Consider the following 26962-nt stretch of genomic DNA (forward strand, 5'->3'; position numbering starts at 1 on the left):
AGATCTGAACTCTTGGTCACCTCGTTCTTGAGCAATGACTGTTGCATTTATCTACTTACTGTCAAAATGAGTCAAGAAGTACCAAAGAACACTCAAATGAATCACCTGGACACCAAACAATCCCCCCCCCCCCCCCCGGTGTAACATCAGCTCTACCTCTTCCTGATAATCAGGATCAATTTCCTCTCATCCTGCCTGAAGGGATGAGAGAGCAAGAGGTAGCTGAAAATTTATCTCTTGGAATTCTTTCTGGAAGCATTTCCCCTACTGCAATTAAATCTGTAGAGTTCAGAGTTGTGGGGATGAAATACAAATTCCCCAAGGGTGTAATGGGAATGATGGCAAGGATGCTACTCCTACATAAACCTCTTGATTTCTAGATCCATGTATTCAGCCTACTGGGGGCACCACATCAATTCCGTAGCTTCCTGCAGCTCAAGCTCATTCTTCTCTCTTACCACTCATTGTGATCATTGCAACTACCATGATTCTGACAAGTCAATGCTGAAATCGCGCCTCTATTTGGGGGATCATATATCATCTCTATTGTTCTTGGGAGCCCGGTTCTCCTACCATGAGTTCTGGCCTACAGGAACAGCCATTGCTGGGCTTCATGGTGATGCTGATCTTCCTCTCTTCAGCATGTTCCTTGTGGCTCTGGCGAGTGGAGTGTCTTCTGGGCACACCTGTGCAGCATAATCTTCTGGTGGATTTCCCAGCCTTATGTAGTATATTCATTCTAGTTTGCACACTTCTCTGAGCCATTTTATCTCTTCTTCCAACATCTTCCGTAACAACTATGGTATTTCAATCTGATTGACTGTGGGTTATAGCCTTCTCCAAACTTAAGAGTCATCCTGAAAGCATGTTAGCATTGTTTCTCAGAGTCCTAGTCAGGGAAAGTGCTGCCATACCTGCAAATGTTTCCTTATCCAGTGTCACGGCCTAAACCGCACCTTGATGCAGCGCTCTCAGAATCCAGTTCAATACACATTCTCCCAGCTTCTTTGGTACATGTTGGCTCTGTCCTGCTGTTCCTCTGGGTTCTAGTTCCTTTCTTCTTTACCAGGCCTAGAACTTCCCTAGCTCAATTTTGTTGTGATTTAACCCTATTTTTTGGTCTGGTGGCCAAAAGCAGGGCAAATAGGAATGTCACATGTTAGCTTACGAGGCAAAGGCATTGTTTTCAAATTGCACTGTCTTCAAGCAAGGGGGAAGCATTAACCATTAACAGGGAGTGGCCAGCTCTGGCTGCAGAGTCAGAAGATTCAGAGCAATCTGGAGACTCAAGATTTTCAAGTACATCAACCCAGGCGTCCTTCTGCCACATCTCAGGGTCCCAGTCCTTTCCAACCAGGGTTCAACATTGGTGGAGTATCCCTTTCCAAGTCTAGAGTCTCTGCTACTCTTATGATTAAATCCTGGGCCTGATGCTCAGCTCTTTCTATTCCAGACTTCAGGAGATGAGAATCTCTATGTATGCTGCTGAATATTTACCCTCGGTCTTTCCTTATCTTTCTCCAAAAATTGCTTCCTATAATACTCATCCAATTCCTTTCCTCCATATTGGAACCAAGCAAAACCCCCCACAAGCACAAAACTGAGCAGTTAATGATTAGGACAACAGAGTCACAGATTCAGTGTCTGTTGCACATTCCTAAGTGGTTTTACAGATACTACAACTGCTACCAGAGGAGAAATAAACTAACTGCATGATGACCAGACTGTGGCCATGACATAAGCTGTTCTAACTTGAGCAGTACTGAATCTATTTAGCACAATTGCAAGAACTGCTCTCAAGAAAATGGGATTAACACGATTGCTTATAATATTCTACAACTTTGTGAGCATCAAAAAAATTGTAGCTTGCTCTGGCTGTATATGTAAGAAGGCAACAAAAATTGCCAGCAAAGAGATGCTACACATTCATGTTGACATCTTCCACTCTGAAAATATGATGCGCTATGTCAACATGAAAAAGTTACAGAAGATGGATCTTCACCCCTAATCTCATAGAAATGGAATGATGTTTGACAGTGGGTTATTAAAGGCAGTTCTTTTGCCCTTTCCTGTTTGCTCATGCCAGTTTTCCTCTAATCCTAAAGAAAAACCTAATTATAGGAATGATATCACTAAGCAATTGCAATTAACTCCTAACTTATATTCTCCTGAATGCACATCATGCCTTGTCTAATCTGTTGATTCTTTTCCTAAAGAGAATAATGAAGTATTAAGCAGATAAAAAGTGACTAGCCCTCTACCTCCAACAGCTCTCCCTACGCAGTCCTGCAGGTAGATCATACAGGCCAGATAACATCTGATGATGCAGAACCCACCCTCCTGCCATGATGATTTACAGAGATTCTCCCCACCCCCACCCCCAGTTTTCCCTTTAAAAACCATTGTGGCTGAGCAGAATCTTTGGAGTTGCCTCTGGACATGAGTCCACCTTCTCCCCAGACTGCTGGTTTTCTGACTAAAGAATCTTTCTTTTCTACTGACACTTGCCTCTCAGATTATTGGCTTATGAGTAGCAAGCAGCCAAACCTGGTTTAGTTACAATATTACCCAAACACCTGACCCACCACTGTGTGGAAATATACTTTTATACCTTCCCAGTTCACCACTGTGAAAATTTTAATAATTACACTGCTACCTTGTGCCAGGAATCATCTGTGTTCCATCCCCAACCAGTGATAACATTCTTACTGCCAACAGCCAGCTCAAAAACTTTATATTAGCATCTGCATTCATCCCTGCAAGTCAGATTTCCTGGAAAGCAGATTCTGGGATGGACATTTGCATATTGGAGACTTTTCAGAGAATATTCTCCGAATAAACACCTTGAAGGACATGAAGGAACAGAATTGAAGAGGGGGAGAAGTTAGGGTGTTAAGCACTCACAACCATTCTCAGCTAATCCTAGGTGGACCTCTGGAGCTTAGACAGACCTGAAGAATAATTCTGAATGTAGGCAAGGAGGCTGCCTTGACTCCTATGCCTTCATCCCTCACGGATGCTGACCAGCCTCAGGAAGGGGAGTGACCTTAGATGAGAGCAACTGTTTATATAAGTCTCAAGTCATGGAGTTCCTGTTGTAGCTCAGAGGAAATGAATCTGACTAGCATCGTGAGGACACAGGTTGGATCCCTGGCTTCACTCAGTGGGTTAAGGATCTGGTGTTGCTGTGAGCTGTAGTGTAGGTTGCAGACGTGGCTCAGATCCCATGTTTCTGTGGCTGTGGCACAGGCTGGCAGCTATAGTTCCAATTCAACCCCTAGCCTGGGAACCTCCATATACTGCAAGTATAGCCCTAAAAAGACAAAACAAAACAAAACAAAAGTCTCAAGTCAAAGAGAAGGAGAACAATGGAGCCACAGCTTGAGGACATGGTATGATCAAGGAAAGAGTGCTTTCAATGAAAAAGCTGTTAGTACTTTTTAGACTAAGGGAAAGGAACTAGAGGAAAGGGAGATTCTTAGCCATTATGAGGTCTGTGGTCTGGTGGTAGGTGGGATTTGGGGAAGATTATAAAGGAGAGGAAAAGACCTCTCCTCCTTTTGCTGAGAACTGATGACATCATGAGAGAAGCAGCCCTGAAAGCTATGGACCATTTGGAAAAATAGTTCTGTGTACCCATGCAGATGTGTGTGTGTTTAAATGTTACTCATTAAACAATTGTGAGAATGGAGACATATGCCTGAAACTCACACAGATGGCGAGATCTTGAAGGGAACCAGACCTGGAAGAGCAACTGTGCTTGGAGAAAATCTGCATTTAAAAAAATCTGTTGACCTTATTGAATCAGTATTTCCCAAACTTATAGGACCGTGGACATTTTAATCTTTTCGGAATATATTTTGACAGATCTCAGAACACTCCTCGAAACTCAGTTTGGGAAATGTTAAGCCAAGTAATGACTGGAAGATTTTAATCAGTCTTCCAATGGCCAGTTGGTCATCAGGACTGGATTGGAATGAAAGAGAAGGACGGTTTAAAAACAAACAAACAAACTTTCTCATTCAACGATGTTTCAAGTTGGAAAACATTTACAGAGCATCCACTGGGTCCTAGACTCTAGGCTGGGCCCTAAGGGCACAGAAAGGACCAAGGCAAAGCTCAGCATTCAAGGAGCTGGCAGCCTGTAAAGGGACCCAGACACATCAGTACATAGATATTATACTGAGTGTTGGTCCCCTGGGCAGAGAGACCCTCGGTGACCAGCCTTGTGTTTGTCTAGGGCCTGCACATCTTGGCCTCATGAGAATGGTCATGAAGGAGGAGGGAGATGGGAGCTGGGCCTGGATGAGAGGACTCAAGGGGAGACCAAAAGGCCAGGATTTGGGGTGTGGACCTACGTGGACCAACGTTGCCATTACCTGCTCATGTAATCTTGGGCCAGGGCCTTCTTCTCATCTCCCAGCACTTCTGTCTCATTTGCAAAATGGGTATCGTAAGAATCCACACCTCACAGGATCGCCCAAAGGATCACAAAGGGATGTGCAAAAAATTACATAAACCCGTAAGGCGCTCCGCAAAGCGGGATCTTGTGACTTACTCCTTCACAAAGTGCGTTTCAAAGAAAACTAAACAAACTCCCCCAAACTTTCCACTCTCAGGGCTATTTTTATTTTGTGATTTTTCCAAGCCTCAAAATGAAATTGGAAAGAAAAAAAAAAAAAACCCTTCCGCGGCTGCTTTTTATATGGTAGTTTATAAGAGTCAGGATGAAATAGAAATCATGATAGCACGAGGCCCCAAGTTTACATTCTCAGAGGGAGGCCGTGAGCTGGGAGCGGAGGGCAGCTGAAATCACTAACGCCAGCCTGGCTCTAACTAGCCTGTGTAGTTTTAAGTGGTCTAATCAGCCCTGCTTTTCACAAACACAAATAAATAAAAATTGACATTACATCGGCAACAATATGGTATGCCCCGTGCAATTAGAACCAGCTGAGTGTGTGCACCCCACGGTTTACGGAGAAGGCAGCCATGTACTGTGCTCTGGGGACAGATGTCTATGTGGCTTCTTAACACACATGTTCTGGGACAGCAGTTCCCAGCCCCTCCGGGGGGACGCAGACTTCCCTCAGATGGTTCTAGAGATTCATATGTTACAGCAGCCACGTCAATCGGCTGGCAAAATACTGGCTCCCACATATACGTAGGCATCATTTTCCAGCGAGCATGCATCTAAGAGGCTTTGTTCTTGAGATATTTTCTCAATTAACAGATACCCAAAGCACAACGACTGTGCGGGGGTGGGGTGGGGGGGGTGACGTCTTTTATGTTCACAAAGGGTTTTCTTGCTCACAAGGATTGGATCTCATTGTTCTAATGCGACAGAAGCCCCAGAACTTATTGCAATCAAATTGGAGAATGCTGTGGCCCCTGGAGAAAAGGAACCACCAGGGTCTGAGAAAAGACACGAGTCAAAACTTGTTCTAGAAATTCCAAAGTCTGGACTTGCTCTTGGATGGCAAAGATTCTTCTGCACTATTATTATTCCTCCTACTCTGTCACCGGGTCTTGGTCCTCCAGCCTTGCCTCCCTCTGGAGGGGGCCCTGCCCTGGGGTGGGAGTGAGCTTTCCAAAATCTAAATCTGAATGTGATGCTGCCCAACTCCAGCAAATTCCCACTGCTCTGGGGGCAGAATCCAAGCTCTTTCCAGAGCATCACACAGCCCCAGGCATGCCCTCCCCCAGCCTCTCCTGCCCCTCCCCCTCACTCCATACATCAGCTCCTGGGCTTCCTGCCTTTCTTTTGTCTTTTCAGGGCACACCTGCAGCATACAGAAGTTTCCAGGCTAGGGGGTCCCAACAGAGCTGCAGCTGCCAGCCTACACTGCTACCACAGCAATGCAGGAGTTACTCCATAGCTCACAGCAGGGCCAGATCCTTAACCCACTGAGCAGAGCCAGTGCTCAAACCTGGGTCCTCAAGGATGCTAGTCAGATTCATTTCTGCAGAGCCATGATGGGAACTCCCTGCCTTATTTTAAAACAATCACAACACCTCCACCACACACACACGTGACCTCTGCATCTACACACATTTACACGCTCAACCTCCTCACTTTTGCCTGAATAATTTCTACTCTCCTAGTTTCACATCTTTGTTTAGATTGGTCATTTACTTTGGGAAAGTGTGCTAGCAAGACAGGTCTGAGCTAGTATCCTATGGATACAGCTCCCTGTAGCCGTGTCACAGGAGCATGAAATGTGTCTGATTCCTTAACTATCTCCTCATCACCAGAGCTGAAGCTTCCTGAGCTTTGCTCCTGAGCATGTCCAGGTGGCAGATGGCTGATAAACAGGCTCTGAATGAATGTATGCAGATCTTCAGTGAATGTCTTTCCCATGGTGAGACTGGGCGAGACCTGGGTTCAGACAGAGGAGCTGCTCAGCCCCCGTGCCATCGCCATGCATAGCCAACCACTTACTCCACCAGCCCAGACGGTCCAGGGCACAGGTACCAGGTCTTGTTCAAGAGCAAAGCAAAAGTGCACAGAAGGTTCTGTCGTTGGTTATAACATTGGTTACAAGCTCTTGGGAAGACAGATGCTTGAGCCGGAAGAAATAAGAAAAACATTAACTCAGTGGAAAAACAGAAGAAGAAAGAGACAGCGAAAGTATACAGAACACACTCTCCTTCCCTCCCTTCCTCTCAATTATCTCAGTAATTTGCTGATCAGGAAATTATTGAGGAGCTCCCACTGTGGCACAACAGAATCAGCAGTGCTCTTGGGAGCACTGGGCGTGGATTCAATCCCCAGCCTGGCCCGGTGAGTTAAGGATCTGGGGTTGCTAGATCTGATCCCTGGCCCAGGAGCTCCATATGCCGCCAGGCGGCCGACCAAAAGAAAAAAGCTATTGATATTTTTTTCTTGAAGTCATAGGATTCTGCCAAGGGCAAAAGTGTCCAGTGAAGGTAACACACAGCCCAAATTCACTGAACAAGAGAAGGGCAGAGCTCAAATGAGAACCCAGTTCTCTCCATGCCAAGTTGCCTCCTCTTTCCAGAACGCCGTGATGCTTAGGCCTGTGTGCACACTTCCCAGGAGAAACTGTGCCAAATCCCAAAGGAGCATATGTGCCCTCCGGCTGGAGATTGCCTCAGTAAATACATATTGCTTCTTGGCTTGCAAAGCAAATATTTACTCAAAACCCACATAGCGTGGCGCATAAGTTCTTGACAGCCCAAGGCAGTTTCTAACTCACTTATCGTTTATTCTTAATTTGTTTTTTAGTGCTTATATTTTCTGCATTAGACCTGGAATAAACAGAGTTCAGAGTGGAGGCTGGGTGAACTGAAAATTGATCTTTCCTAAAAAACGCCCTAGTCTCTGCCTATTACCTCTAGATTGCAATTTCTGACAAGTCCATGAGCAAAATCAGCAGGGCTTAAATGGAGTCAGTGCTCCATTCAAGGACAGTCTTTAAGGAAAGACAACATGCTCTCCTTTAGGAAATGGGCTGAAGAGTTAAGGAGAACACTCGTGGCTCTCAGCACGTGCCCCAGATTGCGACTCATGATAGGTGGGTTCTGGTCCTGACCCTGCCTCGAACTAGCAGGTGACCTTGAGCAGGTCACTTATCCTCTGTGACTTTCAGTTTCCTCATCTATCCAGTGGGACTCATGATATCATTCTACCTATTTCACTGTATTGACAACAGACCAAATTGAAGGTCAAGTCCAACATCTCTCCACCCAGTATTTATTGGAGGCCTACTAGGGTCCTGGCTCTCCTAGGAACCGAGAAGCGAGCAGTGAACAAAATGAAATCCAGTCTTCTTGGAGCTTACATTCCAGCGGGGAGCAGACAGATGATAAAGACAGTGTAAGTAATAGGTCTGATGCTAAGTCCTAAAAAGAAAAATCGTCGTGATAAAGAAATAGAGAATGATGGGGTGGGTCGCCTTTTTTAAAGAGGGGTTGTTAAGAGGCTCTCTGATAAGGTAAGCCCTGGAGGAGGTGAGGGAGGAGAGTCCCAGGCAGAGGAAGAGTGGGAACAAGGCTTTAGGTGATAATGCTTGAAGTGTTCAAGTAGAAAGAGCAGGGTGGCTGGAGCAGAGTAAGAGGGGAGAGGGACAGAAGGCGGGATCAAGGATGCAGAATGGCGCTCCCCAAACTGAACGTGCAGAAGCATCCCTGGAGGTGCCAGGAATGGTGATCCAGAGATGTTCCTGCGTAATAAGCACTAACCTGGAGTCGCGCATGTGCAAAGCATTCTCTGGACCACCATAAACACCGTTCCAATCTGACTCAAGCACGCAGAACACCCCCTGGTTGCCCATAAACGTGCTCCCACTTCCACCAGCTCAGCTCACATGGATTACACAGTAGGCCAAGCCATTGTGTTTTAGGAAATGTCACCTGCACAACTGGACATTAATGTGGACACAGTTAGATATCGACACGAGAGACTGGCCAGCCTAGCCACTGTGCCTTTATTCATGAGGCAGACCGTGGCTCTCAGCCTTGAGCCCCTGCCTGCCAGTCTCATGCCTACTATTTTGCAAGAATGAGAGAAATATAAGTAGGGTGGGCCTGGATCTTGATCACAGCCTGGGACCACTAGCAGGGAGGCTGGAGCCATCAGCAGGCCTACATGGGCCAGGGTAGGCCCGTCAGAGTGGTCACCATAGGAATGATGCAGTGGGCTGGTCCAGAGCTGCACGGTGACAAGGCTTAGCCTGGCTCTGGGAGCACTGCACGGGGCTTTGGGAGAAGCAACTAGTGTTTTCTAGGCAGTGGGTTAGTCTCTTTCCACGCACAATCACATGAAACCCTCACTAACCTGGAAAATAGAATTTCTGTTCTAGAGAAGAGGAAACTGAGGTTCAGGGAGGCTGAATAAATTGCCTAATGCCACATAGCTATTAAGAGGAAGTTCCCATTATGGTGCCGCAGAAATGAATCCAACTGGTATCCACGAGGACGAGGGTTCGATCCCTGGCGTCACGCAGTGGGTTAAGGCTCTAGCGTTGCTGTGGTTGTGGTGTAGGTCACAGATATGGCTCGGATCCCATGTTGCTGTGGCTGGGGTATAGGCCAGCACCTGTAGCTCCAACTCAACCCCTAGCCCAGGAACTTCCATATGGTGCAGATGTGGCCCAAAAAAAGGGGGGAGAAAAAGAGGTAATTGGGGACCTCAGAACTCACTGACTCCAAAGACTGATTTCTTTCCATGACACCATGAGCATTGTTTTGAAATAAGTCACTTCATTCCGAGCAGCTCAATGCAGTCCTGTTGAGTTGGGGAGTGGAGACAAGTCATCCCATCATCTCAGACTCTGGACAGATGGCCAGATTCTCCAGACAGATTTGGGGATCCACTGGAGGAGAAGAGTTTATGGTCCCCAAGTGCTGCACTGACCCAGCCCTTTCAAAAAGATGCCCATCTCAGAATTCCCATTGTGGCTCAACAGGTTAAGGATCTGACATCGTCTCTGTGAGGATGCAGGTTCCATCCCTGGCCTTGCTCAGTGGGTTAAGGATCCTGCATTGCTGTGGCTCTGGCATAGGCCTTGATTGCAGCTCCAACTTGATTCCTAGCCTGGGAACTTCCAGGTGCTGCAGGTGTGGCCATAAAAGGGGAAAAAAAAAAAAAGATGACAATGCCCAGGGCCCTCATCCTTGGGATCTGTCCCTTCCATTTGGGCAGGGCCTTGGGTGCTGGTACCCTATCCGCCTTCATGTGACCCAGGACCCAGCTAGACAACCCACCCTGTGGCCCCGGCCAGGCTGGCAGAGTCAGAGATGGCGGTGCGACCTCTGTGTCTCCCCAAGGCTGAAACACTGGCTTGTTCTACAACCTTCTGCCTCTGCTTCCGCTTCCTTCTTGGGCTTGTTGGCACTCACTCTCATGCAACGGGCACCCTTGTTCACAAAATATCATCTGCAAATATGGGAATCTCTGCACCAGCCCCACATTGTTGATATCTCTGGAGTTGTTTATAAAAATATCCCTGGCATTCCCTGCCCGGCGTGGTTCCGCGTCATGCTCCACTTGCAGGCAAGCTTTACCAGCCCGATAAGGAGTCCTTTATTTGCCCTTTAGGGAAGTTATGACACACATCACCAGCTCTCTCCCCACCCCCTTTCTAGAGCTTGCATCATCCATAAAAAGGGCCATTTTTATAAATGTCAGGGAGGAGACTAATCCCAGCTCTGGGTCTAACGCATTTTCTCTAGGACTCCGTTGAATCAGTGACAACTTGTGGCTAAATGAGCTTGACCAGGAATCCGCGACGTTAACTGGAAAGTGGTTATCTCAGAGACGAGTCTATTCATCTTGGTATTGGACAGTTCGGCAAGGGGCTAGACAGTTCAGGTGGGCTCTGGTTAGGAAATCATGGGCTGGGGAGCTCCTATTTGGTTGGGAAACTATAGCTCAGGGGTTGATGCATGTGTTTTTCTCACTAACTCACCTCGTTAGAGCACTAGGCTTGGAAGAAAGGCCTTGGTCTTGATCTTCCTCAAAGCAAGTCAGCATCTCCCTGCAGGTTCGCCTAACTGCCAGCAGCCAGCATGTGAGAGCAGAGAGTATGAATGGACTGCTGCAACACAGCAGCATCATAGGACCGAGCCCAACCTTTCACGCGTATCTAGGACACTAGGTCTCTAGATAGAATAGAAATAGAATAGTCATGAGGCGCAAAGGCAGTAACATTCATCTATATATTTAATCAAGGATGCTTACTGAGCACCCACTCCATGCCAACACTGCCAGACACTGAGCTGAGCGTGCAGGCAGGAGAGGATGGAGCACCTCATTTGATGGTATTTCCCAGCCACCCTTGCAGTTAGGTGTGGCTGTGGGACTGAGGTTCGACATTGAGGTTGGCAATGAATGCAGGCAAAAGTGATGAGCAGCACAGCACTGCCAGGAGTGGCCTATAACGGCTTCTACACAATCCCCCACTGTCTTCTTTTTTCCCGTGTTTGTCAGCAGAACACGAGGTCCGCCAAAGGACTAGGAGATCCTACAGGAGCCAACAAATATATGGGGCCTGAGTCCCTGATCACTGCACAAAATAGAGGTCTCTCTGAACCCCACGCTGATCGGACTTGATGGGAAGAGAAATACACTGTCCTCGTGTGAGGCCGCTAAAACCCAGAGCTTGTCTGTGGCAGCATTGAACCCACCCTGCCCAACGCACAGCCCTTCACCTTTTATTCATTGCACTCTCAGCAGACCTTGCCTCCTTCTGTTCCGAGAAAAACAACCCACCCAGAGAGCCCCGCTTCCTTCTGTGACATCCTGACTTGCTGGCCCATCTTCACGCTTGCTTTCCCACCCTCCCCACTGCCCCGCACTGAGAGTCCCTCTCCCCGGGAGCTTGATCCCATCCCCCTGCTGGCACCTGCATTTTGTGGACGATCCTCCGCCTGAAAAAATTCTACTCTCCTTTTTCCTGAAATAAAACAGCCCCTTCTAGAAGTTGGATCCTCGAGGCAAGTCATCCTCTTTGTCATCCCAGGAGCCTGGGGAGATTGTCAGATTCTCCAGACAGATTTAGGGTTCAGGCAAGGGCAGAGGGTCCATGTTCCCTGAGTGCTCCACTGACCTGGCCCTTTGAAGGTGATGCTTATCTCCTGAAATAAAGTCTGTGGAGGCGAACCATTTATCCATCCTGCATCCCCTTAAGCAACCAACCCAATCATCTCTGACCCTTCCCTAATTTCTTTTTGTTTTTGTTTTGTTTTTTAGGACCACACCCATGGCATATGAAGTTCCAAGACTAGGGGCTGAATCAGAGTTGCAGCTGCTGGCCTATGCCACAGCCACATGGGATCAAGCCACATCTGTGACCTACACCACAGCTCACGACCACACTGGATCCTTAGCCCACTGAGAAAGTCCAGGGATGGAACCTGCATCCTCATGGAGCAGGGTTTGTAACCCTTAAGCCACAACAGGAACTCCCTTTGCTACCGGATTTCTGATGACTAGGCCAGAGTTACTACTTCTACCTGATCACCATGGATTCCTTAACCCACAGAAACCTGGTTTCCTCTTGCACAGCTCTCGTGATACTTTTTATTCAAAAGTCACCAATGACCTGACTCTCAGGTTCAGGGGATTTTTCTCAGCCTCTTCCAGCCTAATTTATCAGACGCTCTCGACCCTTGCCCAGCTGCCCCTCTAACTCACGCTTGGCTTAATGTTTGCCCTGCTCCTCTCCTCTGGTTCCTTCTGCTGCTCCTACGTGGAGGAAGGTCCCCATGGTCTGCTCTCTGCCAACTCTTTTCTCTCGAAATTCTCTTATGTGGTAAATAGGGCTATTACTATTACTACTAATAACGATAACTACCGTTTATTGAATGCATGTGTCAGGTGCCAAGCATAGCACATACGCTTTCCCACCTCGCCCTAACAAGAGCCCTCTGAGGCTGGTGGGGCTGCTATCGCCCTATTCAACAGAGGAGAAAGTCAAGGCAGCAAGCAGAGTTAAGGAGCACAGCCCAGGGCTACAGCCGACAAAGGGTACAGAGCCAGAAGAGGCCAGTGCTTGCTCACATGGTGCCTCTTATTTACATTTGGAAGGTCAAGGGCAGCCCCATCCCAGAGCACCTGGCTTGGCAAGTGGAGGGAGCAGCTGGTTCTACTCACGCCTAAGCAAGCCCCTCATGCAGAACACAAAGTGCAGGCCTATGCAGCACTAGGGGAGCCAGAATTCAAGCCCTGGCCTCTCCGATTCCAGAGACACCATGCCGCTCACCTCACAGGGGCTTGCAAAGATGAAAACTAAACAGATCACAAATGGATGTAAAGCTCTCGGATCAGTGCTCAGCATATAAGCAATGTACTAGATACGGCTGTTACTATGACTGTCATTATTGTTCATATGACCATTCTCATCCGCTTCCAAAGTTTCAACAAGTGAACTCATCAAATATTTAATCTTCTCTCACATGCCAAGTGGTAGGCTAGATACTGAGGTTACAAAAGATGAATAAGACACTGTTCCTGCCCCAGTGAATTAAAAATCTAGGAGGAAAGAAAGTCACACAAACAATGAATTTAAAAAAGGATGAATGAGCTCAGTAACAGAGGTGGTGCAAAGTGCTGTGTGCCCACGGAGGTGGGGGGGTTATGTTAGCGCAGGGCAGGGATGGGAATCTGGGCAGGGTTGGTGGCAGCTTCGGAGAGGAAGGGACATTTCACAGTGCCCGCCACAGAGGGATAATCCAGAGAGGGAAGCTGCATGAACAAAAGCATGCAGGTGGGCGCGTACCTGGTGGGCGAGTACCTGGTGTGCATGGCCTGGAGCTTACACTTGGCCATGGGAAGTCATTGAAAGCAGCACTGCAAAAAGAAGGGCTGTGATGTGGTCAGAACTTGGTTTTAGAAAGAACCCTGATGTCTAGAATAGTGTCTTGCATACACTGAGTAGGTGCTCAGGAAACATTTGGATGATGGATGGAGAGTGAAAAGGAGGAATGAAAGAATGAACCAAGAACTAGAAGGAACCTTCTTCCTGGGTACCCGCGGAGACATCGCGCGTGCATCTCAAGTTGTCCAGGGTTGTGTAAACACATTCACGCATTTATTGTAATCCGCTGCAGAGCAAGCGTGGGGAATGTTAGCACCAGAAGAATCCCTGATGAGGGAGCATACCAGCCCAGCAGCCGAGGCCCCGAGAGGGAGGTGGCTGGTTGCAGTGATGTGTCTCATGGCCCAGCCACAGTGTGGCCATCTTTTCTGATATGATCAGGTGCTCCGTTCGGAACTCTACCTTCTACTGAGCACACGTTTCATATTTCCACCTCCATGCCTTGCTTATAGGTCGGCACCCTGATTGAAAGCCTCCTCTTGTATTCTCCCCAGAGAGTATCCATTCTCCAAGGCTCTTTTCCTCCAGGAAGTCTTCCCTGACTACCCCGGCATGAGGTGGTCTTCTCTTCCACTTGCACGCATTCTTGAATACTTCCCATGTGCCCAGAATGGTGGTTGGCAATGTACATCCTTTATTACACTAAATCCTTACAACAGCCCTAAGAAATAGGGGCCATTGTTAGCCCCCATTCATAGAAAAGGTAACAGAGGCATCATGAAAAGACTAAAAGCTAACAGTACACCAGACCGTGGACTACATGCTTTTCATGGATTACCTAGATTATCTACACAATGACTCCATTAAGTGGCCTTGCTACTATAATTCCCACTTGACAGATGAGAAAACGGAGGCTCAGAGAGTTGAGTTTGCCCAAGTTCCCACAGAGAGGAGGGGCTGGTTCCAGAATCAAGCCCTGTGTTCTGTCTCTGGAGCCCCACTGGCTTCCCGGGGTCACACCCACACAGGGTGTCAGCTGACCTGAAAGTTCACTTCCCAGCTTTCCATTGCCCTGACTGCCCATCCAAACCACCCCCTGGGCCTTTCCATTGTCAGTGGATAGCATGTTTGCTCCCACGTTTTACTTTTCTAGCTGAATTGCAAGTGCCTTCTGGACAGAGACTATCCGATGAGAACTCAGTATCCTCAGGACCCCAACAAAGTGCCACCGACACTCGGGTGTTTATGCGCCATTGACGAATGAGACACCACCATGATGGAGGTCAGTCATCTTGCATTTCTTTGGAGGGTGTGAGGAAACCGGCAGCCCAAAGTCCCATTGCAGAAGCAGCGACTGCAGATTCCATTTACTTTCCGAACCTCATAAAGGAGATCCCAGAACAAAAATATTCATCTTATGTGCTCAATTTTTCCAAAATTGAAATGTATATTTCTCTTGAAGTCGGATTGCCTTCTTTGCATGCTGCTCTCATCTCTAGAATCACCAAGTGTTGCTCTATGAATCTGCTGATCAGCTGGTCCATAAAGACATATTATATCTTAATAATGAGGAGTATATTTGTTAGGTTTTTTGGTAGCCTTGACTCTTATAATTATAACCTAAATACCATTGATTTTTATATAGGACCTGATTTATGTGATCTCCTCCCTCACTACCCTAAGGACCTACTCCCTGAGGACAGACTGTAAAGTTTTGAAACAGCTTTCCACCCCCCCCCAAAAAAGCAGATTTTTCTTTTCTTTTCTTTTTCCTGCCAGACTTTATTTTCTCAGCTCCTGTGTGAGGTTAGATGTTTTCCATAGGTTTCCTCCTCCAAGCTCCTGCTTTACTCCATTGTGTTGTCGCCCCCTACTGGGGATCCTGAGGACACTGCGTTCTCATAGGATATTCTCTGTCCAGAAGGCGACAAAGGGAGGGTGACTGGCTCTGTTGGGTTAGAGCTGGAAGCTTCTTGCCTTGAAAACATTCCCATGCTTGTGCAGCTAAGAATGTTTTGTTTTCGATAATACATCCACCAGCTATAGGCAGACATGTTGCACTCACCAAAATAAAAAGCCTACACTAATTCTCAGAGCTCTCCAGTGCAATAACTCTTCCTTTGAATTTTTTCACACCCATATCCTACAACTCATTCTCTCAGGACTGCTCCTGAGGAATTCGGTTTTGTTCATCTTTTGTTTCCTCTGCACATAGCACAGGTCTTGAGACATAGTAAGTGCCCAATAAAAATTCATTTAAAGCATGTATGCATATGGAATGCTTGGTCAGCAGAGACCTGCTGCATAGCATGGAGAACTCTACCCAATATTCTGTAATAATCTATGTGGGAAAAGAAATTGGAAGAGAATGGATGTGTGTGTGTATGTATAACTGAATCACTCTGTTGTACTGCAGAAATTATCACAAGCTTGTAAATCAACTATACATCAATAAAACTTTTTTTAAAAGATGCATTAGCAAACAATACAAAAAAATACAATATAAAAATAAACATGAGAAGATGGAAGAGAAAGAGAAGGGAGGGAGGAAGGAAAGCCATTTTCTACAAGCCCCTCAGCTCATGAGACTACAGAAAGCCACATTGGGTTTACAGAATCATTCAGTCAACAACAAAGGCTCTGGAACTTTCACCAGAAGATTTTAAAATCAGGACGAGAACTTTTTTCCCTTTCTCCTGAGCAGATAAAGATCTGGTATTGTTTAAGTTGTGGTCATTAGACTTGCAGACTGGAGTTTTCACTTTTTTCCTTGAGGTTTTCAGTAATCACGGGGCAGCTGAGGTATTTTCTTTTTTCTAGAAGGCAGAGTAAAGGAGACTAGCCCTGCATAGTTGTGATGCACAGCTGCAGGTTGGGCTCTCCAGGATCAACCCCTTTTGTTAGGGGAATGCCTGCAGTGGGTAGCCTGGGAGAGAGAGTGCCCTGCTCGTCCTGGTCTCCTAGCAGCTGTGGCCCTGGCATGGAACGCCATTGGTATGGATCAACCAATTGCACACCCCTGCCCTGGGCTTGGACTCCTGAGGAAATGGTGGAAAAATGGAAGTTCATTAAAATTCTTTTATAGTAGCAGCTATTGTCAGGGCAGATGGGTATCTACAGCTGGAGTGGCCATGTCTGCATCTGGAGGCTGTGTCTTAGCCACAGCTCTACTGGACTATGGGGCTTGGGTGCTGAACTCTTGGCCCTCTGGAGCTGTCTTGATTCCAGTCTCTGTTCCACGTATGGTCCTCCAGACTTTCTGGAAATTCTGTGAGCCTGCATAGTCTTCCAATCAACAACTCTCTTGACTCAATGAAACCAGAGTCAGTGTCTATTACTTGCATCTGAAAAATATTTACTACAATAGGAATCAAAGGGAAACGGAAGACAAGAGAACAAGAGAAAAAAGAAGAAGAAAGGAGGGAGGAAAGGAAGGGGAAGAAAGAGCAGACAGGAGTCCTCTTCTGGCTGTTCAATGGATGCCCAGCAGCTGCTCACAGTAAGCAGTCAGTAAAGTTTAATGCAAGGAAAATCCCTTTGTAAAGTGTAATATAGTATCAGAGGCTTGTTTGGTAATCTCCTTACCTGATCCCCATATCAGTTCTAGGAATCCTCTAGCGATCAAGTAAACTCAAATCAGCTGTTAACTCATCCTTTCTACTCAAAGTGTATGGTCCACAGACCAGCAGAAACCACCTGGGATCTTGGAGAATGCAGAATCTCAGCCCCTCCTCAGACCTAAGTCAGAATCTGCATGCTAACAAGGTCCCCCCCGATGATTATTTTGCACAATCTAGTTTGAAAAGCTCAGGTCTCTGAGACTACAGGTAAGTCACTCACCCTCTCAAGTCTCAGACTTTTCATCTGCACAATGAGATAACAGTAAGACCTAACCCATGTCTAGGGGAGAAGCATATGACATTGTCGACAATTCACCATTTTGACCTAGAGAAATGACAATTCCATGTGGCTCAACAAAATACTTGTACTTAGGATTAAATAAAGTTATCCACAGAAAGTGCTTACCATGGGGCCGGACCCAAAGTAAGATCAGTAAATCCATCCCTAGTCTGAGCTCCAGAAGAGTTTTTTAAATTCACGTCTCATACGTTCTGGACATTGGAAGGAAACGCCAACAATTCTTGGGTAGAAGGTGATACATTAACAAACCCAGGGAGAAAGCAAATGCCTGTTTCAATTAACATTACTTCTCACACATCAGTTCTGTGCCAGTCACTCTGCTGACGGCCAGGGATACTGAGGAAAGCCCAACAGACAGGGGCCTGAGTAGGAAATGTCAGCCGCTCACATAAACGTATCCATCACGGTTACCTGCAGACATGGCAGAAAGTCACTTCCACACGTTCTCTCATTTCATTCCACAGAATCACAGGTGGGAATTGGCTTCCTATGTGAATGAAAGAACTAGGCTGAGAATCTAGCAAAAGCTCCAAGTCAACGGATCAATAGCTAGTAGATGATGACCCTAGATTTAGACTCCAGATAAGCTAATCCGTGTGCGCAACGGTCACAGTAGGTCAGCGTGGTGGACCAGAAGCCTTCCTGAGGCCCCCAGAGCTTTAACGTCTCTTTCTCAGCCCCGTTGCTTCTCTGGCTCCACCCCCAACTCAGCTCTTCTAACATCTAATTGACATCAATTGATAAAACACTGCCTCCCGTAGCCAACCGTTTGGTCCCTAAATCAGAGACTCCTTGTGATTCTGGGTCTAGGATGAAACACAGCATCTTTGGCAGTATTTCCAGGAGACCTTCGGGGAGCATTGTAGCCCTACGTACCTTGTTTTGGCTCTCCGGCTTGAGCTGGCTTTAGAATTTTCAGGTCCTTTCTTCATCTCCATCACGAGACCCCCAGTCGAAGGCATCTTAGCATCGTATCCAAACACCTGAGACGTGGAGAAATTACTGCACGGGGTGCCCTGCTGTTGCCTGCTGCACCTACGGGTTACCTCCTCAGCCTCCCCTGTGGCCTTGCTAAAATGGGTGCAGCTGTGGGCTCATTAATTTAGTGGGAAAATCCTGAGTGTCAGCAGTGGTCAGGCACTGCCCGGGATCTGGTACTAACTGCCATGGAAGTGTTACTGGTGCCCAGATATACTCCTCAGGCCTTCCCATCTCAGGGTGAACTGGCCTCCAGACACTCAACATCTACACCTCTTTGCTTTAGGGGTTTTCTCTTTATTCTTTTTTTTTTTTTCATGTTTGGCCACCCTGAAGCATATGGAGCTCCCCAGCCAGGGATCAGATCCAAGCCGCAGGTGAGACCTAAGCCACAGCTGCTGCAACATGGGATACTTAACCCACTGTGCCAGGCCAGCAACCGAACCTGAGTCTCAGCACTCCTAAGAGGCTATCATTCTGTTGTTCCACAGCAAGAGGTCCTCTTTGTTCTTTTTTTTTTTTTTTTTTTTTTTTTTTTTTTTTGCTTTTTAGGGCCGTACTCAAGGCTATGGAGGTTCCCAGGCCAGGGGTCGAATCGGAGCTACAGCTGCCAGCCTACACCACAGCCACAGCAATGGGGGATCCAGGCTGCATCTGCAACCTACACTACAGCTCACTACGGATCCTCAACCCACTGAGTGAGGCCAGGGATCGAACCCTCAACCTCATGGTTCCTAGTCGGAGTCATTTCCGCTGAGCTGCAACGAGATCTCCTCTTTGTTCATTTTTTAATGGAGGAAAACTGCTCTGCTTGCTACAGGGCAGGACAGACAAGGCCTAGAATCCATCACCCCCACCTCTACCCCCAGGGGGGCACCGCTTATTAGTTGATAGTGGCCGTAGGTGGCGTATAAACACTCCAGTTCCCAGGCTCTCAAGGCAGGACAGTCCCCAGGCAGGTTTTCTGCCTCGGGTCCCAGAGTCCCAAGGGGGGTCAGGCTCCAGTTCCCACACTGGTAAGGTGACTAAAAATGCCTTCCTCCTTTGCTTGCTTTCCTTCCTGCGTCACCTCCCCAGCCCCTGCTAGTGCTGTGCACTGCCTAAATAAGCTGTCTACACTTCCCCCGTGTTGGAGTCCGCCTCTGGGGAAACCCCAATCAGGGCTAGCCTTGCCCAGAGCTCACATCCTGCCCCTGGGGACACACTCAGGCGGCAGTCCCTTGCTGTGCCTTCACATCACTCTTCTCTGATTATTTATTCAACGGTTATTAAGTGAAGCTTGCAATTTCCTATGGATAAGTGTTAGGTGTAAATACTGATTTCCTACGAATAAATACTATTTACAGAAACAACTTAATTACTGGGTCTTGTCTACTGGCTGAAGCAGAATCGACATTCAAGAAAATGTAACAGCATGTGCACCCCCTTGCAGAATCCTTGTTCTGTCTTCAGTTTTCTTTGCTGATCTTCTGAAGTGGACTTCTTAAGGAGGTACTTTACAGGATTTTTAAATTTAGGCGATGAAGTGAGTCATAAGTTCCCAGTAAGAGCACTAATCACGCATTCATTCACTCCGTGGTTCTCAGGACTTTCTCAGTGTGACCAGCGGTAAGTTTCACAAAAATTCAACAGAGATGGGCCTGGGAGTGTTTTTCATTCCCAATGACAGGTGTCATCTTCCTCAGGGGGAGCAGGAGCAATTTATATTTCATCAATTCCAACCAGGGACGTCTTAGTCCCCTGTAAAGATGAGCATCTGGCCTGTCCCTTCATTCACCTCCATCCATCTCCACGGTGCTCAGTCTGTACTGCCTTCCCTTTGAGCCACTACTTCTTGGCATTAAGAGACCCTGGTCCAGCGTTCCCATCGTGGCTCAGCAGTAATGAACCTGACTAGCATCCATGAAGATGTAGCTTTGATCCTTGGCCTCTCTCAGTGGGTTAAGGATCCAGCATTGCCGTGAGCTGTGGTGTAGGTTACAGATGTGGCTCAGATCCCCACGGCTGTGGCTGTGGCGTAGGCCAGCAGCTGTAGCTCTAATTGGACCCCTAGCCTGGGAACCTCCATATGCCATGAGTTCAGCCCTAAAAATAAAAAGATAATAATAATAATAAAATAAAAAAGAGAGAGAGATCCTGGTCAGCAAAAGTTTGGGGGCTCCAGGGCTAGAAGCTAAGGCGAGCCCTGCTACACGTCACTGAGACTTCGGACATGGCTTCTGCAGCTGCCTTCCTCCCCACCCCACCTGTATCCTTCCCATGGACCCTGGGTGGGGGGAACTATCCTGCTGCCAGAACAATCTGGAAGTCACAGCGATGGAAAGAACCTTGGGACGTGAACGTTCTTGCTGGGGCTTCAGAGCAAGTAGGCACATTGGAGCCCCAGCATGCAGCAGATTCTGGAGGACTTCCTCAGTGTTCCTGACTTTTTTTTTTAACCTTCACCACCAAGAGAAATGGGTGAAACATAGTTCAATTTGACCTGACGATTATTCACGGAGCGACTCCTATGCCCCTAGCACCACATGAAAGCTCGTGCAGGGGGAAGTATGCGAACCATGTGTAAGACGTGCTCTGTGCACTAGAGGAATTCATAGGCTTTTTACCAAGGAAACGAGTCAAACGCATCAAACCATCTTTAAAGAGTTAAATCCATTGAAATTAATCTAATTCAGTTAAATTAATTAACAGCCTGAATCTAAACTGGATCATTGGTCCAGTTTTCACAGAGGGAGGGGCAATGTGGAGAGGAGAAGAAATAACTTTTATTAAGCACCTACTCCCTCCTATATAATGTACATTCAGCCTCTCAGTTAATCACACAGCCACCTTATGAGACAGATATTATCAGTATTACCTTTCTCATTCTCATTTCCATTCCACAAACGAGGAAGCCAGCTCCCATGGTTATGGATGGGGCAGAGCTATGGGTTGAGCCCATGTCTGTCAGATTCTAAGTCTTGTGTTATTTGATATTACATTCAATCCAGAGTTAGACCGAGTTCATTTGGATTAACATAGTAAGAGAAGTCTTCAAAGGAGAGGAAGGATTTTAACTGGATATGAGAGCTCGGGGGGGGGGGGGCGGGGGGCGGGGATCGGATCGGCAGAGAGGGAGAGTGACGCCACTCTGAGTGTGGGGAACAATATGAAGATGACGTGTCATGGGATGTTCAGCACTTAGAAAGGAGTCTGGTACTTGGAAACCTGTGGTAGGATGGATGGATGGATGGATGGACAGATGGATGGGTGGGTGGGGAGATGGAGGGTAAGTGGATGAGTCGGCAGATAGGAGGAGTGGATGAACAGGTGGGTTGGTACGTGGATGGATGAAGGAAGGGATGGATGGACGTGTGGGCAGCTGGGCGGGTGAAGGAATAGATGGATGGATGCCATCACATGTAAGACGTGATCATCACTTATATGCTCAGGAATAAGCATATCAAGGTTTCAACTTGAAAACCAATGTTGTCTCTCAAATGGGTCAGCTCAGAGAGTCTGTAAACATATCAGCAGGAGGGTTTCACCATCTGAAGAGTTCAGCTAGTTAAGGTCAAAGGTAGTTAAGGTAGTTAAGACCAAAGACTTTGATTTCAATTGCTCTTTCGCTATTTCCTAGCTGTGTGACTTTGGGGAAGTTTCTTAACTTCTCTGGGCCTTGGTTTCGTCATCTGCATAATAAGACTAGTACTTTACAGCAGTCTTCAATGGAGTAAAGGAACCAATCCATGTAAAGCTCTTAACACAGTGCCTGGCATTCAATAAAAGGTAAATAAATTTTCAAGATCAGTAAATACCATGGGACTGATCAATCTGGGACTTTAGTGAACAGGAGGCTACCTAACAAGCAAGACCTATCATTTATTAAACCCACTTTCAGGGAGACAGAATTCCACTAGAGTGAAGCATGCTAATTAAGGCTTCTAAACAAACACATGACACACCAGAATTTGGAGCCAGGAAGCTTCAAAAATCTAAAAGATCGCTCAGCAGCAGAGGGACGTCAAACCCAGAGACTTTGGAGGCAGAGCCGTTTTGACATCTGAGCACACCTGTTGTTTACTTCATGGCCAACCGGCGGATTCTGAATGCGAAAGAATCACATCTATTCACGCGGCCTCCACAGGCCGAGGTCGCTGCCACCAGACTGGGGCCACGGCATGGAAGCACAAGGGGATTTGCTCAGAGGGGAGGCCAAGGGCAGTGGCTGAGCCTGCACATCTCCCCAAAGTCTCCGTGGCGCCAGCGCAGAGAAGGGGCACCCGCAAAGTGACCACGGTGCTGGGAGGGCTGCCTGTCCCCCTGGGCTCTCTTTTCCCAGGGGAGCACCCGCTGGCGCAGAGCAGAGCTCTCCGCGTGCTTCGGGGGGTTCAGGGATGGGGAGACAACGCCGTCAACGTCTCTTACCTTCTACAGTCATCCTTCTTGGTCTCTGAGGTGCAGAGGGTGCTTCAGCCTCACCCCAAGTTTAGGATTCCCTTAGCGGTGTCTTGTTCTTGAATAGCCCATTGCTTACTCTTGGGGGGCTGGGGGAGCAAGGTCAGGACCGTCCTAGTGACGTCACTCCTCCCTTCCTGCCTTTCTTCTCCGCCAGCCCCAGGCCTCCGTCATTGTCCCTCTTTCTCCCTCACCAGACTGAGCTTCCCTAAGACAGAGACGACAGCCTTCCTGGCTCACCACTGCATCCCCACTAGGCACGTGCATAGTAAGTAAGGATGCATTGGAGGAAGGAAAGGAAAGGGAGGAAGTTCATTTCTCAGTGACCTCTGAGAAAGGATTATCTAGAAACAAAGGGAAAATATCATACTCCGTGGCCCGCGTATATGCCACCTGATCCACTGTATCGCAAGGAGCAATACTCATACAGCAGCCACTCAATAGTTGCTTGTTCCTTCATCCCACCAGCTAGGTCTCCGTGTGAGACCAAGACTGTAGATTTCCAAAAAAAAAAAAAAAAAAAAAAAAAAGGCAGTTTTGGAATCAGCCCCTGTGGTGCTCCTTTCGGCAGCATCTATGCATCAGCCTTTGGGGAAATGGAGTAACTCGGGCTCTTTCCACCCAGCCACCATGTTGTTTCAGTGGGGAATGACACAGCAACTGTTCTATAATGATAACTGCACGTGCATGTGCAGTAGAATGCAATGACGACCACCCCTCAGGTAACATCTTGGCAAATAGCTAGCTTTGTCCGTATCAATATAAAAGACGGAAGGGATTTTCTGTGCCACCACCACTGCTTGTGATGCCCATAAAGGGATGTCTGACTACCTATAGCGCCTCAGCCCTTCTTCAGGTTGCCCGAATCCAGATTGAACCTACCTGGTCTCCAGTGTTGTTGCAACCAGGTCCAGGAGAGGGCCTGGAGCCAAAACCACAGAGGCATAGCCTCAGCTCTCTCACAAGAGTGGCCTAAAGCGGGTGTCAGGAGCTGGGTTTCTCTGGAACCAAGGGGTATCAGAAAGGCCAGCAGAGGGGACAAGTGACGAGGAAGAGTCATCTGGTTTGTGTGATGCAGGGAGGAGGTCTGCAGGGCTTGCAGGGGCTTCCCGCAGTGCAACAGCTGGATATGCCAGAAGCGAGCCAAGGTCAGAGTGAAAATCGGTCAGTGCTGGTGGGGGGCGGGGGGAGCAGGGCCGGGGCTCTCCACTCCACATGGGTCCTCTCTGCTCCGTGACTGCTCTCACCCCTCGCCTTTGTTTCCCCTGATGCATCCCCATTCTCAAGGAAGGAAGCCGCTGGGACCCGCAGCCACATGGGCGTCTGGGGTGCTGCACCAGTCACTTGCCTGCTGGCTCTCTGACCATAGAGCTAACTCTTCCTAATGAGGAATTGCCAAAATCTCATAGGTGGCCCAGGGCCCTGGTTCAATGGGGCATCCTTTCTCCATGTCACATTTATGTTTAGTTGTGGGGCTGGGGCTGTCGGGACAAGGAAGAAACTGGGCTTTCTTTCTCATTTAGTTTTCCAAATAGCCCTCGTGTTGCCATCTTTTTAAACTTGGGGGGCCAAATGAGGCCTGTCTTCCTGGTGAGCTCCCTAGCCTACTGACCTCAGTTGGGCTGTGCACTAACCTAGAGCAAGGCTTCCCAAGGGGTTAGTGCCTTCGAGTCATCCAGGGATTCAGTGGGTCTGGGGTGTGGCCCGAGATGCAGCATTTGCAGCGAGCTTGCAGGTGATGCCTCTGTGCTGGTCTGAGTGAGAAGCTGGGACCTGGGACCTAGGGACCCTTTGCTGCAGTGCTTACACACGCACGAATGTCTCCTCGAGCAACGGAATACTAAGAAACTACAAGGGACTAAAATAATTGTGTGATGCTCACTTGGGGCAAAGCATGAGAAATGAGATGCAAAAAGACCAAAAACTCAGCTGCCATTTCTGAGGTATAGAGAGCAAACGCAAGGTACTGCACGTGGTCCCTGCACACAGCACCACCCAAGGGTGGGTAGACCACCTAAGCCAACCCTCCAGCCTGACCTCTGCACCCCGCTCCCACCCTCACCCCATTTAAGAGACCAGCCCATCTCCCTCAGGGAGCAAGGAAGGGAACCTGTTACTTGTTTTCACCCTTTGCACAATAGCCCAAGTCCCAGGACGGTCTTTTCTGAATATTTTGTCTGACCTCTTGTCAATTTCTATTGTTTAAGGAGTCCAGGAACCCAGGTTGGTGAGGGGAGCACAGCGCTGCTTTCAGAGGCAGCGCTCTGGAGCAGAGGCGCTTCTGAGGACTCAGCGCCGTGGGTGTTTCTACGTGTGCCTCGAAAAACACAACTGGGGAGTGCCTCTCGTGGCTCAGCTGGTTAAAAACCTGACATAGTGTCTATGAGGATGTGGGTCCGATCCCTGGCCTTGCTCAGTGGGTTAAGGATCTGGCGTTGCCACCAGTTTCGGCATAGATTGCAGATGCGGCTCAGATCCCACGTTGCTGTGGCTGTGGCCGGCAGGTGCAGCTCTGATTTGACCCCTGGCCTGGGAACTTCCATATGCCGCGGGTGTGGCCATAGAAGGAGGGAAGGAAGGCAGGAGGGAGGGAGGGAAGGAAGGAAGGAGAGAGGGAAGGAAGGAAGGAGAAAGGAAAGCATAACTGGGCCAAATAATTTGGAGAAACAGCAAAACAAAGACCATCGGTCACCTTTGCTTTCAGATGTCCTGCCTGCTCACATGCCTGTGACTCTAGGAGAGACGGATTATCTGTAGTGGGTCCCAGACTTATTTATCTCAGGATCTGTCTTCCCATAGAGGTCAAAGACTAGGATTTTACGAAGGACACCTCAGGAAATGCTTGTCTGGGAACCCAACCCTCACCCCCTTGCATTTAACCCAAGACTCCAGAGGAATTTTTAACAATGGGAAGGAGCAGGAAACTTTGTTCTTGGCTGTAGAACTGGACTCTCCCTTCAGGCAAAGACTTAAACCAGAGAGATAAGCAGCTCTTAAGATCAAAGAGTATGCCCAGGAGTGGGATTGCTGGATCAAATGGTAGTTCTATGTTTAGTTTTCTGAGGAATCTCCATACTGCTTTCCACAGTGGTTGCACCAATTGACAATCCCACCAACAGTGTACTAGGGTTCCTTTTTCTCCACACCCTCTCCAGCACTTATTGTTTGTAGACTTTTGGATGATGACCTGGGCATCTATCCAGAGAAAACCACAACTCGCAAAGACACATGTACTCCAATGTTCATTGCAGCACTATTTACAATAGCCAAGACGTGGAAACAACCTAAATGTCCATCGACAGAGGAGTGGATCCAGAAGATGTGGTACATATACACAATGGAATATTACCCAGCCATTAAAAAGAATGAAATACCAGCATTTTTTGCAACATGGATGGACCTAGAAACCATCATGCTAAGTGAAGTCAGTCATGCAATGAGACACCAACATCAAATGCTTTCACTGACATGTGGCATCTAAAAAAAGGACGGACTGAACTTTGCAGAACAGATGCTGACTCACAGACATTGAAAAACTTACGGTCTCCGGAGGAGACAGTTTGGGGGGTGGGGGGAGGTGCCTGGGCTGTGGGATGGAAATCCTGTGAAATCAGATTGTTGTGATCATTATACAACTACAGATGTGATAAATTCATTTGAGTAATAAAAAAAAGTGGAAAAAAAAAGATCAAAGAGTATGTAAAATGCAGTGGCTGGAGTGACACGAACCGAGGTTTGAGTCCCCAGTTTACTAATTATATGCCTTGGAGTCAGTCACTCTCTCCGAACCTCGGTTTCCTAATCTGTAAAATGGGGATCCTAGTCGGCTCCTATTTTGTACGGTTATCATGAGAAATGAATGGAGTGCATGTAGAGAACTCAGCATGTTCCCTAATACATAGTAACTACCCCATGGAAGCTCTTATTATTACGATGATGCAAAAATGTCACAACATTTCAAATGCACCCCGTTTGTTACTGCGGTTTTTTTATTTTAAGAGAGAGGGAGAAGGAGACGGGGAAGAGAGAGAGAGAGAGAAAGCACAAACATTCTAACTTGGACGGGAACTTGTGCTTTGAAGCTGACAAGCATAATTCGTCCTGAGACTGCCAAGCTCTCGGGCTGAGCCTTCATTTTGGAAAAAAAGAGACAAGTGAGATTAATCTGGGGGCTTCATTACTTACTCCATCTGGCCTGGCTTGGCACGGCCCCTTCCCTCTACAAACCGATGACTCCTTCAAAAGCCTCAGCAGAGTGGCCTCTAATGGGTTGTGACATGGCAGGAATGGTGCTCATGCAGCAGAGAGATAAGGCCCCAGCATCAGGGCCAAAACACTTCCAGCGC

General features: G+C 47.7%; 1 protein-coding gene across 1 annotated transcript in view; it reads right to left on the minus strand.

The window, feature by feature from the left end:
• ROR1 (receptor tyrosine kinase like orphan receptor 1) overlaps nucleotides 1–18461 on the minus strand; it is a 520085-nt gene extending 501624 nt beyond the window's left edge. Inside the window, exons 1-2 of the mRNA XM_021097764.1 lie at nucleotides 18078–18461; nucleotides 17613–17688 (exon numbers count right to left, since the gene is read on the minus strand). The gene's annotated coding sequence lies outside the window, so the exon portion shown is untranslated. The remainder of the gene's footprint in view (nucleotides 1–17612; nucleotides 17689–18077) is intronic.

This window comes from Sus scrofa, chromosome 6, assembly GCF_000003025.6.
Source record: "Sus scrofa isolate TJ Tabasco breed Duroc chromosome 6, Sscrofa11.1, whole genome shotgun sequence".
NCBI lineage: Eukaryota > Metazoa > Chordata > Mammalia > Artiodactyla > Suidae > Sus > Sus scrofa.